At 31.3% G+C, this 16,779-nt stretch overlaps 1 protein-coding gene across 2 annotated transcripts in view; it reads left to right on the top strand.

The window, feature by feature from the left end:
* LOC114337466 (transcription factor EC) overlaps nucleotides 1-16,779 on the top strand; it is a 598,738-nt gene that overhangs the window by 289,698 nt on the left and 292,261 nt on the right. The window lies entirely within an intron of this gene.

Raw genomic sequence — 16,779 nt, 5'->3', positions numbered from 1 at the left:
TTAGCTTTTTAATCAAGTTTATGTTAAAACATAGAGTACAAAGAACAAAATGTTCTATAGAAAAAAATGGTGCAACTTTTAATTTGAAGAAAAACGTGATTTAATTTTTTTTATTTTTAGGGTAAAATTGCGATTTTGACAATGTTCCCCCACATTACTTTCAAAATAAACCTCATTTTCATTTTCAGCACCATCAAAATCATAAAGTATGACCAAAATTAGCCTTTCACCACACCGTGGTCAGTACCACGAGAAATAAACGTTTTTGAGGGTCCCACCCGTCTATAAAGTCATATAACTTTTTTCCTATTACATATTTTGACTTGAAATTTTCCAGAAAACTTCTTTGTGAGTTATGTTTAATGCTTTGTTGGTTAAAATTACAAACTAAAAAGTTTGTCACTCAACTTTTTTAAGTAAACATAAAACTAACGAAATCTGACAACAAAATGTTTAAAAATTAATAACTTCTCTTTTAATTTTTTTACACATTTCGGATAAATTTCATTGTTATCTAAATACTTCAAAGATGATACAGTAAAATTTTTAAAAGGAAATGTTTACAGCGACCAAAGATGCAGCCAGTTAAATTTGAAAAATCGTCAAAATTTATTTTTCGCATTTTTGCATAAAAAATTATTTTTGAACATGTTCCACCAATTTTAGATAGAAATAATCTTCATATTCGGATTCAGCGACCTCGAAAACATGAAGAATGACCAAAATTGGTCATTCGCCTAAAATTTGATTTTCTTGATCGGTATATCGTCATTTTAGAGATTGCTGCCGCTCGCCTATAGTGTCCTATGCTTTGTTCTGTGTATATTGTTAGTCTGTCTCGAATTATACTCTAGTCCTAGTCATTACTTTATATTACATTCAGTAAATTAATTGCTCGGTAGTTTTTACATATTCTGTCTACTACACCGGTATACTACAATAAAATTTCACTTTCCTTTTATGTGCTCTCAGTTAACGTTGAGATATACATAAGACATAATAATATAAGCCGTAAACAGATAATAAATAAATAAATTAATAAAAAATTATTCATTATATTATAATGAGTTGGTTCATTATCTTCCGAAATATGAACAAAATTTCAAGGTCTTTAATGTATTTGTAACAGTTTTATTCAACGTATTAAGGACATTCAAGCTATTTACCGTATTTAAGTTATAAATTGAATAATTATTTGTTTTAAGAAGGCAAAGAAAAGATATGATTTTGAATGCTTGACTTAGTTAGTATATGATCTTCCTGGTTTAATATCACTTTGATCCTTAATAAGGTTTTCTAAATATTCTAAGTTTAAATGTACCGACCGATAGTTTTTGACATAGACATAGACATTAAACAAGACATGTGCACATGCTTTATTGATTTTGAAAAAGCATTTGACAAGGTCCAGCACGATAAGCTAATGAATACCTTAAAACTGAAAAGCATCGACAACCGCGACATCAGAGTAATTTCAAACGTCTACTGAAACCAAAGCAATAAAAGCATTGAAAATCAAATGTCAGAAGAAATAGAAATTCTTCGGAATATAAGACAGGGCTATATCTACATTGTCACCACCGCTGTTTAATATATAATAGCGAAGCCATCTTCCATGAAGCTTTAGGACAGTGTAAGGATGGTATGATTATAAATGGTGAAATCCTTAATAATATAAAATATGCCGACACTGCCATATTGGAACGGCTGAACGAAAAGTGGTATACAATATTATATGGTATTAAAATTAACTTCCAAAAGACAACGAGACGAACGAGACACTACGTATTAACCCGGCATCCGACAGGTGGGGTGTGATACACCCCAACAATGCTAAAGCGCCTAAAACATAAGGTAATTTTGCACGTAGTGGCCACAGCGGCTACATAGCTTTCTATTGAATATTCATCTATGCGATGACACATAGTTTTTAGTTGTCTGTTTAGTTTTGGCAAGTACATTTGGATTGAATGTGGTCACGCCCCAAGTTTCTGATTTTGTACTTTCTGCAGAATTGTCTTTATTTTGTTTTACTCCTATAAATAAGTAAGTATAGGTAAGTGAAAGTCTTATTACAGATTTTGACATATTTTTTATTAGTCTAAGCTAAAATGAATCTAAGCTAGAATTAATGAAGCAGACAGAGGCGAATGTATTGACAAGAGTAATTCGGAAGTAAGTGAAGAAATAAACAATATTAGTATAAATAGTGACTATCCTGACCAGCTTTAAGATGTTGACGTTCCAGACATCACAGACAACTGAACGTAAAGAGATTGTTTGAGAATCTTTAACTCTTTCAATTGCTGGGGTTTGTCACACCCCACCTGCCTGTTAGTGGCAAAAAAGTTCACCTGCCGGATGCCGGGTTAATAATATCCAGATAGGAAGGGTAGATAAATACAAATACCTAAGAACATTGGTTAGTCAAAACGTAGAAACAAACAAGACATTAAAAGCCGTCTAGCAATAGCCAGGGCAAACTTCGTGAAAATGAAACAGCTATTATGTAGTAGAGACTTAAGAATGACAGTTGACTTTTACCTTTCTCGATGTGAAGACATAGGATTTTACTCAAAAACCCACGTGCTTCCTGGAAGGTCATATAATGCCTTAAGGTAGATTATTAGGGATTTCATTCATCCTTTGGATTTAACATTTAACGTTCTGATGTAAGACATTTAGTCGACATTTAACCGATGTATTTTTGATGGCTTAGCATGTAAAGCTTGCAAGAACACTGATATTTGATGGTGAAATATTAGGTTTTGGACCATGCAGAGCTTTTTATAAAGAATAACTTTTTTTCGTAAAATTAATAATAAAATAGTTTTCCATATGGATACAACTTACAGGGACATACTGTATGAGCTATTGACTTTAAAAAAATTTTCTATCTGTCAAAATTTTTGGAAGAAGGTGGTGAATATAATGATACTTTATACAATTTTTTTCTAGAATCTTTCGCAAAATCCATTTAAAATAACAAAGTTGCTGTTCACTTCCGTTATAACCGGAAGTGGCAAGTCTGCAAAATATTTTCTTTAAGTTTGTCATGACTTGTAATCCTCCATAAACCAATTATGATAAAAATAATGTAAGTAGTTTCCGAGATATAGATAATGTAAACTTGTTGTGAAACACCTTGTAAATGGAAATAAAATGGCACGTGTCGAGATGAATGGCGAGCAGCGATGGTGCACTATAAACGTGCGCTTACGCTTACAACTATGTATTTGTAACTTGTTCTCATGTCTTGATATTTGTACATGTTTATTTATTACATTCTATTTTATTTTATTTTATTTTATTTTATTTTATTCTATTTTATTTTATTTTATTTTATTTTATTTTATTTTATTTTATTTTATTTTATTTTATTTTATTTTATTTTATTTTATTTTATTTTATTTTATTTTATTTTATTTTATTTTATTTTATTTTATTTATTTTATTTTATTTTATTTTATTTTATTTTATTTTATTTTATTTTATTTTATTTTATTTTATTTTATTTTATTTTATTTTATTTTATTTTATTTTATTTTATTTTATTTTATTTTATTTTAATTTATTTTATTTTATTTTTGTTTCAGGTAAGTGTCAATATCAGTAGAAAAATTGCTTAAGTATGGTTGAGCATCTATGTCAGGTTCAGTATAAACTTATTATGATCCATTTAACAATCGTATTTGTTGTGTATTGTATTACAATGATCATTATGTATTACAATTTTTCTAAATACACAGTTTCAAAATTTATGTATGCATCACCTAAAATTTTGCTCATTTTTTTTTTATTTAAAGAGACAAAGTCGCATCTACCCAAAGGTTATTAGCGACATTCCTGTAACATTTGTAATAATATTAAATTTAACATTTTTGTAACAATCAATCATTGTAACAATTAATTAGAATTTGTGAACAATTGAACTTTTGTAACAATTAATTAAGTTAAATTTTGTGTAACATATTTATACATTTTAAGTAACCTAATAAATTGTCCGGAACTAAATTTTTGTTGAGGAGTGCTTTCAGGTTATTTGGCAAATTGTAAAACTGTCTTTGATTTACATATTTAGGACAGTCTATCAAGAAGTGCTTTATACTGTCTACTGCATTGCTTGTTTCGCATTTTGGAGGTTCACTATTTGAGAAGAGATAGGCGTGAGTATACCTACAGTGTCCAAGTCGTAGACGTGTAATAATAGTTTGGCATCTTCTGCTTCTGACAGTGGACTTCCATAAAAAAATGTCACTTTTGATGGTTCTGAGTTTAGAACTAGAGTCATTCCACTCCCGATTCCACGCACTTAACACCTTATTTTTGAAATAAACTTTTAGATCGCCTGCGACACTCCGACACTCTGTTTCTGATGCGTCACTGTTGATAGCGTTACGCGCACTAGTATCTGCTTCTTCATTCCCTTCTATACCTATATGAGATGGTATCCACAGGAAGTGGATTCTTCTAAAATTGTCTTGAGCTTTCATTAATTCGGCCTTGATCATTTTCTCAATGGGGTGTTTAGGGTATACATTTTGCAGAGCTTTGACTGCGCTGAGAGAGTCAGAAAGGACTAGACAACCAGGGATGTTTTTAATATTTACTTGCTTGATTGCTTTGAACAAACCAAATAGTTCTGCAGTATAAATGCTGGAATTTAGAGGAAGTTTAAATTGAAAAGTGTCATTTGGGGTTACCACTGCTGCTCCAACGCCAAGTTCCCCTTTGGATGCATCTGTATAAATTTTAATCCACTCATTGTATTGTTGATCTAGGATTGAATTTAGTTTGACTTTAAAAATAATAGGACTAGTTTCATGTTTATTATATATACTTAACGCTGTATTGACTTTGGGCTGTTCGATAGTCCAACGTAGGTAGTTATTGGTATTCGTTTGAAATACTGTTGGGAATTGAATGTTTAGTCTGGAACTATATAATCGGATTCTCTCGTAGTAAAGTTTGGGGGCACGGGGCTTATTATTGTAATAGTTGATATATTTGTTATTAAAAGTATTACAGAAGAGAGGTTTTTTTATATCTGAGGCTATAGATGTAGCATGTGCTAGAGCTAAGTACATTCTTCGGTAGTTTAGAGGTGGTTCGCCGGCTTCGCTCAGTATGCTTTCGGAGGGAGTTGTCCGGAAGGCTCCAAGTGCAATTCTAATACCAGCGTTGTGTATGCTGTCAAGTTTTTTAAGTAATGTTTTTGAAGCAGATGCATATGCAATTGATCCATAATCTAATTTAGATCTAATTAGTGTTTTATATATTCTCAACAGAGTTTCCTGCTCTGATCCCCAATTTCGGTTTGCCAAGGTTTTCATTAGATTCAGTCTTTTATGACATGTTAAAATTGTCTGTTTTATATGTTCCTGCCAAGTAAGTTGTTGATCAAACCACATACCTAAGCACTTTATCGTTGTTTTAAATGGGAGCATAGTATTATATAATTTTAAGGTAGAGGGCGTTGATGAAACCTTTTTGGAGAAGAGTATTACTTATGTTTTTGTTACTGAAAATTTGAATCCGGCCGTTAGAGACCATTGTTCTAATTGGTTTAGAAAATGCTGCAAAGCGTTTGTCATTGATGCGGTGTTATTTCCTTTGATATGCACAACAAGGTCATCTGCAAAAAGTCGAGCCTTTAGAGGTTTAGTAAGGTTGTTAATAATATTATTTATTGCCACTAAGAATAATGTAGGGCTTAGGACTGATCCTTGGGGTGTTCCATTTTCTTCATTTTTCTCCTGTGAGTAAGTATTATGTACACTCACGCAAAACGATCGGTTCTGTAAAAAGTTTTTAATAAATTTCCACGAATATTCCATGAATGTAGTTCTTTCAGAATATTGAATTTCCAACAAGTATTAAATGCCCTTTTCAAGTCGAAAAATATTGCAATACAGTTTTGTTTGGTTGCTAGCGCTTCATGAATGTCAGATTCTAGATCAAGAATATTGTCAATGCCCGAGCGATTTTGTCTGAAACCGTTTTGTTCCGGAACTAAACGATTTGATAATTCTAATGTCCACGTTAATCTAAGATTTACCATTTTTTCCATCAATTTGCTCATAGAGCATGTTAAGCTGATTGGTCTGTATGAGTCAAGTTCTAGGATTGATTTTTGAGGTTTTAAAAAAGGTAATATAATAGCTTTAGACCAAATTGATGGAAATTTATTATTTTGCCAAATTAAGTTAAAAAGTTGAAGAATAAATAATTTTGCTGAGTAAGGAAGATGTTTTAAAAATATTGCCGGGATATCGTCTGGGCCCGGGCTAGTGTTTTTAATTTCGGATAAAGCATTTTCCAGTTCTTCAAAAGTGAAAGGTAGATCTAACGGATCATTTAAATTGTCATTTTCAAAAAGATCAGTATTTTCTGTTATTATTTTTCTTTCAATGAATGTATCATTGTAGTTACTGTTTGAAGACATTTCTCTAAAAGATTCAGCTAAAGTGTTAGCTATCTCTTGAGGAGAAGTTGAAATCCTATTGTCAATTTTTAATTTTGAAACCATTGGCGTGTATTTCAAACCGGAAATTTTTCTTATTCTTTTCCATAATTTTGCTCATTGTTATAGTTAATTTTTTGTGAACAGATTAACGGATTCCGCTAATTTTTTTATTATTTTAGATTTTTCTTTGCTATTTATAGAGTTGAGCAAAGGTTTACTCAAATTTCTTTTTTGAACTTATACCGGGTGTAAGAAATGTTTTCTTATGTTAAATTTGAGACACCCTGTAGGGACGACAAGGTACAAGTATGAATATACATCGAAATCATATAGTAGCCTTATGTTTTATGAACATTTTCTTTTTTGGATGTCCTTGATTTCTTTAGAAACAAAGAAAATAGGCGGTTTTACTCTTTAATATGTGTTTTAACTGAAACAAAACTAAATTAACAAAACTTTAAAAACAGAAAGGCACATAACGTGAACAGTTCTTATCTACACCTATTATAAGAGTTATTTGTCGACCAGGTAAGCGGTATGCACAGGGCAACATAAGAGAGACGATATTGTTTAATGGAGGCTCTGATGTATTGGGTGGAATTTCCTTGATAGTAAGTACGGATTTGGCATCTACGTGGAGGCTCTTTAAATAGCGAGGGGTATATTACCCAAATTTTTTTTCATTGAACACTCTTTTCCTTTCGCATTATGTAGGAATTATTTCATCTTAGTGGTGCGATAAGACATATCCTCTTCACGTATCGCATGTCGTCAGTTAAAACACATATTAAAGAGTAAAATCGTCTAGTTTGTTGGTATAAAAGATTTGTTCTCAAAATATGTGACTACTAGTGTGGCCCAAATGCAAGACCAAGACGAGACTTAAAGAGTCTTGGTCTTGGTCTTGCACCAATACACCTGGTCTTGTTCTTGGTCTTGGTATTGCACTCCCGGTCTTGGTCTTGGTCTTGGTCTTGCAGCAATAGTCTTGCAAGTCTCGCAGTTACCCACTAGCATATTGCTATTATTTATTAAACGTTACTTTAGATCTTAGAACAACGTAACAGTATAGGTACATTTTCAGCTTGACTTAACATACAGGGTGAGGCAGATAACCTTCCTATTAGAAATATCTCGAGAACTAAAGACAACAGAATCATGAAAATTGAAATAAAGGGGTTTTGAAGAGTGATCTATTTAATGAAATAATTTTTATATATTTCCTACTTTAAGTTATACCGGAAGTTGCTTATAATGATTATGATTAGTATGTATATCTCAATGTTGCATTTGATATACAGGGTTGGTCGAAACTCGGAATGGGTATTTTCTGAGTATTCTTTAATGGAACACCCTGTATTTTAGTATTGTAATGAAATGATATTTTATGGTACTTTTTTATTTCTTAAGCATTCCCTATACCTAACTGCTTTAATTTGTGCTTAATTGTTAATCGCGTCAACAATGTTAACTACGTAGGTATTTTGATAGCTCAACCATTATTGGTAATTTTTAGGATCAGTCTAGATTAATATGTATCTATTTCCGAAAAATTATTTGCGATTGAATATGTTTACGACCAACCTAATAAAATTTCACTTATTTTTTGTTTCAATTAATATTTGGCTTGAATCACCAATAACTCACAAACTAAAGCAGTTAGGTATAGGGAATGCTTAAGAAATAAAAAGTACCATAACATATAATTTCATTACAATTCTAAAATACAGGGTGTTGTATTTAAGAAAACTCAGAAAATACTCATTCCGAGTTTCGACCAACCCTTTATTCTAAAATTAAAAATTTAGCTATACTAACAATTCTTAAAATAGTAGACTATATTAAAAATCATATGAACGTAACTAGAGTTTCTGATGTCAAACTACTACAATTCTACAGGGTGTGAATATTGCTACGAAATTAAGAAAAAAAATGTAATTATCTTTTAAACTACCCTATATAACATTACAAAACCTTATATTTTAACAACGAAGACATCGAGGAGAATTTAAAAATGTAAAAATATACAGGGTGTCCCATTCAAAAAAACGAAGTTATAAGCAACATCCGTTATAATCGGAAGTAGGAAATAGATGAAAATACTTTCATTAAATAGATCACTCTTTAAAACCCTTTCGTCCCCATTTTCATGATTCTGTTGCCTTCAGTTTTCGAGATATTTCTAATAGGACATTTATCTGCCTCAGGCTGTAGACATAGTAAAAACCAACCAAATTAATAAATGTCTAAACTTAAACAACTCACATCGGGTGGTGTTTGAACCCACGATCTAAACTATCCCTGCCCATACTCTCACTAACTGAGCTATCTACCATATCCCGCGGGAGTCAGTCTGTTTCTTTAAACATTTTCATTTAATAACCTTATATTTCATATGTGCTAAAACATGGTTAAAACACAAAAAACCAAATAAATGATATAAACTTGACTGTATTAAAGAACATTCTCTGTCTAATAGAAAGGAATTTTGTTTGACCCATTGATATAAAATTGCACACTCTGCAGAAAGTTTACAAGTGCGATGTTTAATCTTTATACGATGTGGTATTTAGAATCCTACTAACTGATAAGGAAAAACAATTGAGTGTGTGTCGTATTATATGTTTTATCAACTTAGGCGACATATCTTTAAAAGTTTCAATAGGATATTACTGTCGGCGTCACAACACAGATTATTTTATGAAAGGACAGCTATTTTGAAAATCTAGACAATTAGCATACAATTAATTTCAGAGTGAAGGCGTCCGTCGCCGTCGTCTGCCAGGAGAAATGTATTACAAAATATTTTATTTTTATATTGTAATAATTTATGACCCCTGAGTACGTGTCAAATAAATATGTCAAGTGTTCTTTTAATGAATATTTTGATTCGCTATGTATGTTTATTGTATTGTTCATAATCCGCACAAGTCCAATTTTCCAAATTACCTACATATCTTTCTGCGTCTCATAGTTTCTAAGCATATACCCGAACTACTATATTCCCTAAAATGACACTCAATCCTAACTGCAAGACGCAAGAGTCTCGCAGGCTTAGTCTTGTTCTTGCTCAGTTCTTGCACGGTCAGTCTTGGTCTTGGTCTTGCTAAAATAAAGTGGTATTGGTCTTGGTCTTGGTCTTGTGAAAACGCAAGAACAAGACCAAGACCGATTTTGGGCAACACTAGTGACTACAACATAATATGGATGTATTTGTACATTTTCCTGTCTAAAGGGTATCTCAAACTCTTGTTTCGGTTAAAACATATTAAACTACAAAACCGTCTATTTTGTTTCTAAAGATATCAGGGACATTCAAAAATCAAAATGTTCATAAAACACAAGACTACAACAAGATTCTGATTACTTTGATACTCACATTTGTACCTCGTCCTCCCTGCAGGGTGTCTCAAACTTAACATAAGAAAAACGTTTGCACAACTGTGTAAATACGAAAGAAAAATCTAAAATAATAACAATAATTAGCGGAAATCGTTAATCTGTTCACGAAAAAATCACGAAAATAAGTATAATTTTGTATATTCCTAACTTATGCCCCGCAGTTTATAATTCGATTAATTTATTTTTCTTCCGATTTTATGTTTTTCGTCTAAATTGATAGGTTTTCTATGCTAGCTTAGGAATGGTTCACAATAGTCATCGTGGTATATTTTTAATAGGTTTAATAGATTTATCAGATGACGACTGGCTGTTTTAGCTCCTGCATTATAACCTTGTAATGTTAAATATTCAGTAGTCAAAATATTTAAAAAATTACGACATTTTTTGAGGTCAGTAAACGAGAAACTACAAAACATTTCACCGTCTCCTGGAAGCGAGATAATTTACTTCTGTCAATAGTGAGTCATAATTTCAACAGATAAAATCAATTCATATATTTATTATATTATTAAAAAACTGCAACACCGTATGGTTGGCACTATAAAAAACTTGGGTATATAGTCCAAGCTGTATGCTCGCCCCGTTAGGTAAATTATTCTGATTCTTTTTTTTGCACAAACTTACTCAAAAAGAGGTCCTTATAAAAAATCCACATGGTGACAGGAGGTACCGCGGTCGGAAAATTGTTTAAACAATTTTTTAAACAAATTAAAAAACAATTTTTTCACTTCAGAATTTTTTTTTAGATTCTTTGGGTCATTCTGAGTAAAAAAGCTTTCTTGACATTTTTCTCTAAAATTGATTGTTGTCGAGTTATAAAAACGCGAAAATAGCCATTTTCAAGGCTTAATAACTCGGTTAAAAATTATTTTTATGAAAGGCAGAAAGTGTCCAAATCAAAGTTTAAAGCCCTCCTTATAGTCCATTCTTTAACGGTAAAATATTGCAAAACCTCTAAATTTTAAAGTACCGCTTGGATTGACATGAAATTTGGCATACACATAGCTAACAAGTCACAAGAAAAAAAGTGATATTGTGCCGATATGTGCTTTTGCCCTGGGAGTGGTTTTCACCCCTTCTCGGAGTGAAAAATATACGTTCAAAATAAATCCGGAAATGTATATTTATTCTCATTCAACTCATTCTAAACAACTTTAGCATTTTTTAAGCATTCTATCAGGGGCGTGCGGTGAAATTTGAAACAAGGGAAGCAATTTATAAAAAAATTGTAAAAACACCTATTTATAATGTAATTCAATTCTTCTACCTGACCGAAAATATTCGTCCAAAGAAAGTCAGGAAATGGATAAACTAGCTAATTTTAAGTAACTTTTGTTCTATAGAGTTTTTCACTAAGTCAATACTTTTCGAGTTATTTGGCAGTGAATATGTTCATTTTTTCAACAAAATAACCACGCTTTTAGACGGTTTTTCGCGAATAACTCAAATAGTAAGTATTTTGTCGAAAAAACATTCTGAGCAAAAATATAGCCTGTAAAAAATTTTAAAAATAATGTATATATCACGTCTCTACACCTAGTAGAAGCAGAGTTATAGCTAATGAAATATAGGTTCATATTCGTCAAATTCCAAATGGAATACTTTAACGTGAAATAACCAAAAATGAAGCACGTTTCGGGGAAAACTCCTTACAACTTATTTAAAGTGTGTAAAAAAAGCTTCATTTTTGTTTTATAAAAAAAAATTCTAGCATCAAAATTAAACAAGTTACGCTCAAAATAAAGTTAGTCCCTTTTGGTTTTGGTAAAAAAATCGAGAAAATCACCCCCTAATTAGTATCTTAAATAAACTTAATCGTTACGACTTCACAAGTTTCTTGACTCGTGTATAAATATATTGTTTATATGATCTGTAAGTGTCATCGGTTCAAAGTCCTTATTATTGAAAGGGCTGTAGTTAAAAGGGGTTGAACGAGTCACTGATCACTAATGTATGCAAATTTAGAAACACCAAATCTTAATCAATTTTTGTCTAACAGAAAAACAAAAAAATACATGATATTCAGAAAAGCAAATCTGACTATTTTTGTTTTTCGAGATATTTGGTATCTCTAACAATTTTTAAGTTATTTTGAAAAAAATGCATATTTTTCAAAATTTAAATTTTTAAAAATTTTACTTTGAAACCAATTTTTTTCAAAAATAAGCACTTGGAATCGATGATACTTACAGATCATATAAACACAACATAAGTAAAATAATTTGTGGAGCGGTAACGATTAATTTCATTTAAGTTGCTTATTAGGGGGTGGTCTTCCCGATTTTTTTTTTGCAAAAACAAAAGGGACCAACTTTATTTTGAGCGTAACTTGCTTAAATTTAATGTTAGAAACTTTTCATAAAAACAAAAATAAAACTTTTTTTGAATACTTTAAAAAAGTTATAATGGGTTTTCCCAAAAAAGTGCTTAATTTTCTGGATATTTCTCGTCGAAATATTCTATTTGAAATTTGGTGAATATGAATCTATTTTTCATTGGCTATAACTCTGGTTATACGAGATCCAGAGACCTAAAGCGTACACCATTTTTTTTTTACTTTTTTATAGGCTATATTTTTGCAAAGAACATTTTTTTCGACAAAATACTTACTTTTTGAGTTATTTGCGAAAAACCGTCTAAAAATGTGGTTATTTTGTTGAAAAATGAACATTATTCACTCGCAAATAACTCGAAAAGTGTTGACTTGGCGAAAAAGCTCAATAGAACAAAAGTTACTTAAAATTAGTCAGTTTACACATTTCCGGACTTATTTTGGACATATATTTTTTCACCCCAAAGAGGGGGTGAAAGTCACCCTCAGGGCAAAAGCACACATCGGCACAATATCACTTTTTTTTTTGACATATAAGCTATACGTACGCCAAATTTCATGTCAATCCAAGCGGTTCTTTAAAATTTAGAGCAAAAACCGTGAAAGAATGGACTACTACAAGATACTGAAAAAATTTTTGTCATTATTTTATTACTAAGCTGTTATTTTTCATGATTAATAATGAGCGCTAACCGCATATTGAGGCGGTCGTTAATGTGATTGCGAGTGGGATGCACCATTGGACGACCGGAATGGTGCATCTCTTTCGCACTCACCATTGACGGCCGCCTAATACGCTCTTGGCGCTCATTATTAATAATTAAAAATAACAGCTTAATAATAAAATAATGACAAGCATTTCTTCAGGATCTTATAGGGGGGGTTTTAAACTTTGATTTGGCCACTTTCTGACTTTCATAATAATAATTTTTAACCGATTTATTAAGCACTGAATATGGCCATTTTCTCATAATGACCAAAGAATCTAAAAAAAATTATCCGAAATGAAGAAATTGATTTTTTTTAATTTGATTAAAAAAATTGTTTAAGCAATTTTCCAACCTCCTGGTACCCTGTGGATTTGTTATAAGGACCTCTTTTTGAGTAAGTTTGTGCAAAAAAACGAATCGGAATAGTTTACCTAACGAAAGCGAGCATACAGCCTGAACTACTATAAAAACTTGGGTATACGACCGGGGAAAGTTCTTTAAATAAAAATTAACAAGAACACAATACATATTTATGTTTATGCTATAATTCCCACCAATATTTTATTTTTAAAATATGGCTTATGGTTTATGAAGTTTATAAAAATTGTTCAATCAAACAAATATTTTAACATCATTATGAGGTTTTGATGACTGCGCACTATTGAATTATGTAAATTTTGGTTCTTACTGGTTATTTATACTATATACAAAACTAAAATAATAATGAGTTGATGATTTAGTATACCTACGTGTGCTTTAAAAAATACCTTTGGTATTTTACCCGTGCGTAAAGCGAATGTAGATCAAATTTTAACATTTGTATACCTACCTCTATTAATAATAACATAGCCCGACAAAATTTTACCAATATTTGGACCCAGAGATAAAAAAGTATAGATTCCAGAATGTTTTTATGTGCTGAACCCGAATCTGACATCCAAATTGCCCAATATTGACTCTGTTTTCTGAGATATCCTAACGGAAAAGCAGGGCCGTCTTTCACCTATTAGAGGCCTTGGGCTCCTTAGTAAAATGGGGCCCCTGGCCTATAACAAAGCACTATGTTGTTGGAATAGAAAAAGAACATAGATATGCAAAGTTTTAGCTTTATTTTTATTCCTGTACAGTAACATTAGATATTATGTATTATGAATAGATAATTAAAATAATGTGATACACAAATAGGCCAGGGTAATAAGACAAAAGTATACCCTGTTTATGACAATTCAACAGCCAGGGTACCGAAGCGTTTTTTCGACAGGTAATACCTATAAGAACAAATTGTAACTATTTCCTGCGTAGGATCTGGCGGCCATTTTTATTTATAAACAATTTAGTGTCAAAAACGGCCTTTTTTTCCTTTTTTTTTCAAATTAATGGAAACTAGTGAAACTTATGGTTTTTTTAGTACAAAAATCTTCGACAGCATGGAAAAAGCTTTAAAATGGCGTATTACAAAGGTTGATATACTCATTTATTGTTAATATAATTGCAAAAAAATTTCGAAATTGCACAAAAATTAATTTAGCAATAACTATTATAAAAATTAGTGTACAGCTTTGAAATTTTTGTAAAATGAGGGTTCTTTGGTGCTTAATATGTGACAAAAATTTCAAAGCCATTCATTCAATTATTTAAATTTTATTCAAATTATTTATCCCATAGAGCTATTTTTTTTGCAAAAACATAAGTCAGAAAAAAAATATGTTATAACCGTTCTATATGTGCCAAATGAAAGAGCATGAGCTAAACTTTCAAAATGGTTTGAAAAGGGTGAATAAAACATGCATTAATTAATAATAAATAATTACGCAAAAGTATCGTGATTTTTTCCTTATGAACTTTTTGAATAATTTTTTTCAAAAGAATCTATTTTTTACCTTGTTTTAGGTACATAACTACTATGTTATGTATATAATAATTGATAAAAAATTGTAATAAATAGATATAATTTATTATACAAGGTTGAATATTTCGCGAACTAAACATCGGATCGAAAAACTGAAAAATACGTGTTCAATCATTTTCAAAAATCTATCCAATGACACCAAACACCAACCTCTACTACACCCCCTGGAGGTGGGGTGGGGGGTAACTTTGAAATCTCAAATGGAAACTCCTAGATTTTCTTGCAGATTTGGATTCGTTACGTAAAAGTAACCAGCTTTTATTCAAGACATTTTTTCGAACTGTGGATAGATGGCGCTATAATTGGGAAAAACGATTTATCCTGACACCATGGGTAAATTATAGAACCGGTCTAATATCTCGAGAAATACACTTCCAAATGAGAAACCAAAAAACAGGTTTTTAATATTTTTCGAAAACCTATCGATAAACACCAAACATGACCCTCCAACCCAACCCCTGGAGGTGGGGTGGGGGTAACTTTAAAATCTTAAATAGCATCCCCCACTTTTTATTGCAGATTCGAATTCGTCATGAAAAATTAAGCAACATTTATTCGAAACATTTTTAAAAAATGCTGATAGATGGCGCTTTAATTGGAAAAATACGATTTATTGGCGCCATCTATCAGCATTTTTAAAAAATGTTTCGAATAAATGTTGCTTAATTTTTCATAGCGAATTCGAATCTGCAATAAAAAGTGGGGGATGCTATTTAAGATTTTAAAGTTACCCCCCCCCCACCCCACCTTCAGAGGGTGGGTTGGAGGGTCATGTTTGGTGTTTATCGATAGGTTTTCGAAAAATATTAAAAACCTTTTTGGTTTCTCGTTTGGAAGTGTATTTCTCGAGATATTAGACCGTTTCTATAATTTACCTATGGTATCAGGATAAATCGTTTTTCCCAATTATAGCGCCATCTATCGACAGTTCGAAAAAATGTCTTGAATAAAAGTTGCTTACTTTTACGTAACGAATCCAAATCTGCAAGAAAAACTAGGGGTTTCCATTTAGGATTTTAAAGTTACCCCCACCCCATGTTCAGGGGGTGTAGTAGGGGTTGGTGTTTGGTGTCATTGGATAGATTTTTGAAAATGGTTGAATACGTATTTTTCAGTTTTTCGATCCGATGTTTAGTTCGCGAAATATTCGACCGTTCCACTACTTTTGGGACACCCTATACCGGGTGTCCACTTATATTTTCCCCCATTTTAACTGCCTATAACTTCTAAACGGCTCAAGATAGAAATATGCGGTTTTCGCTGAAATATTTTATTTTAGTAATAGTTTGGTCTGAATGGATTTAATTTTTTATATCGCTTTCAAATACGAAAAGAAAAATGGAGGATTTTTGAAAAAAATGTAGTTGACTTTTTTTTAATGGAACACCCAGTATATTTTTTTGTAAATTGAAAGAAAGGTCATTCACCTATCCAGCGATATAAAGTTTTTCAAAATCGATTGTCAAATCACTGAGTAATTAATTTTTAAAATGAGAGGTGCAACTCTCTAACTAAGCAAATTGATATTATGTTATGTGATTTCCACATTGCATCTCTCATTTTAAAAATTAATTGCTCAGTCATTTGACAACCGATTTTGAAAATTTTTATATCGTTAGATAGGTAAATGATCGTTTTTTCAAGTTTTTAGGTAAATGGGCATTTTTAAATAAAAAATGGCGGATTTTTGAAAAAAACGTTGTTGACTTTTTTTATTAAAACACCCAGTATATTTTTTTTAACTTGAAAAAATGGTCATTTACCTATCCAGCGATATAATATTTTTTAAAATCGGTTTTCAAATAACTGAGCAATTAATTTTTAAAATGAGAGATGCAATGTGGAAACACATCACATAATATCAATTTGCTTAGCTATGTTATTTAGGTACGTGATATCCACGTTGCACCTCTCATTTTAAAAATTAATTACTCAGTGATTTGAAAACCGATTTTAAAAA

This window comes from Diabrotica virgifera, chromosome 10 (genome assembly GCF_917563875.1).
Source record: "Diabrotica virgifera virgifera chromosome 10, PGI_DIABVI_V3a".
In the NCBI taxonomy this organism is placed as follows: Eukaryota; Metazoa; Arthropoda; class Insecta; order Coleoptera; family Chrysomelidae; genus Diabrotica; species Diabrotica virgifera.
This window is presented reverse-complemented; position numbering and strand designations above follow the sequence as displayed.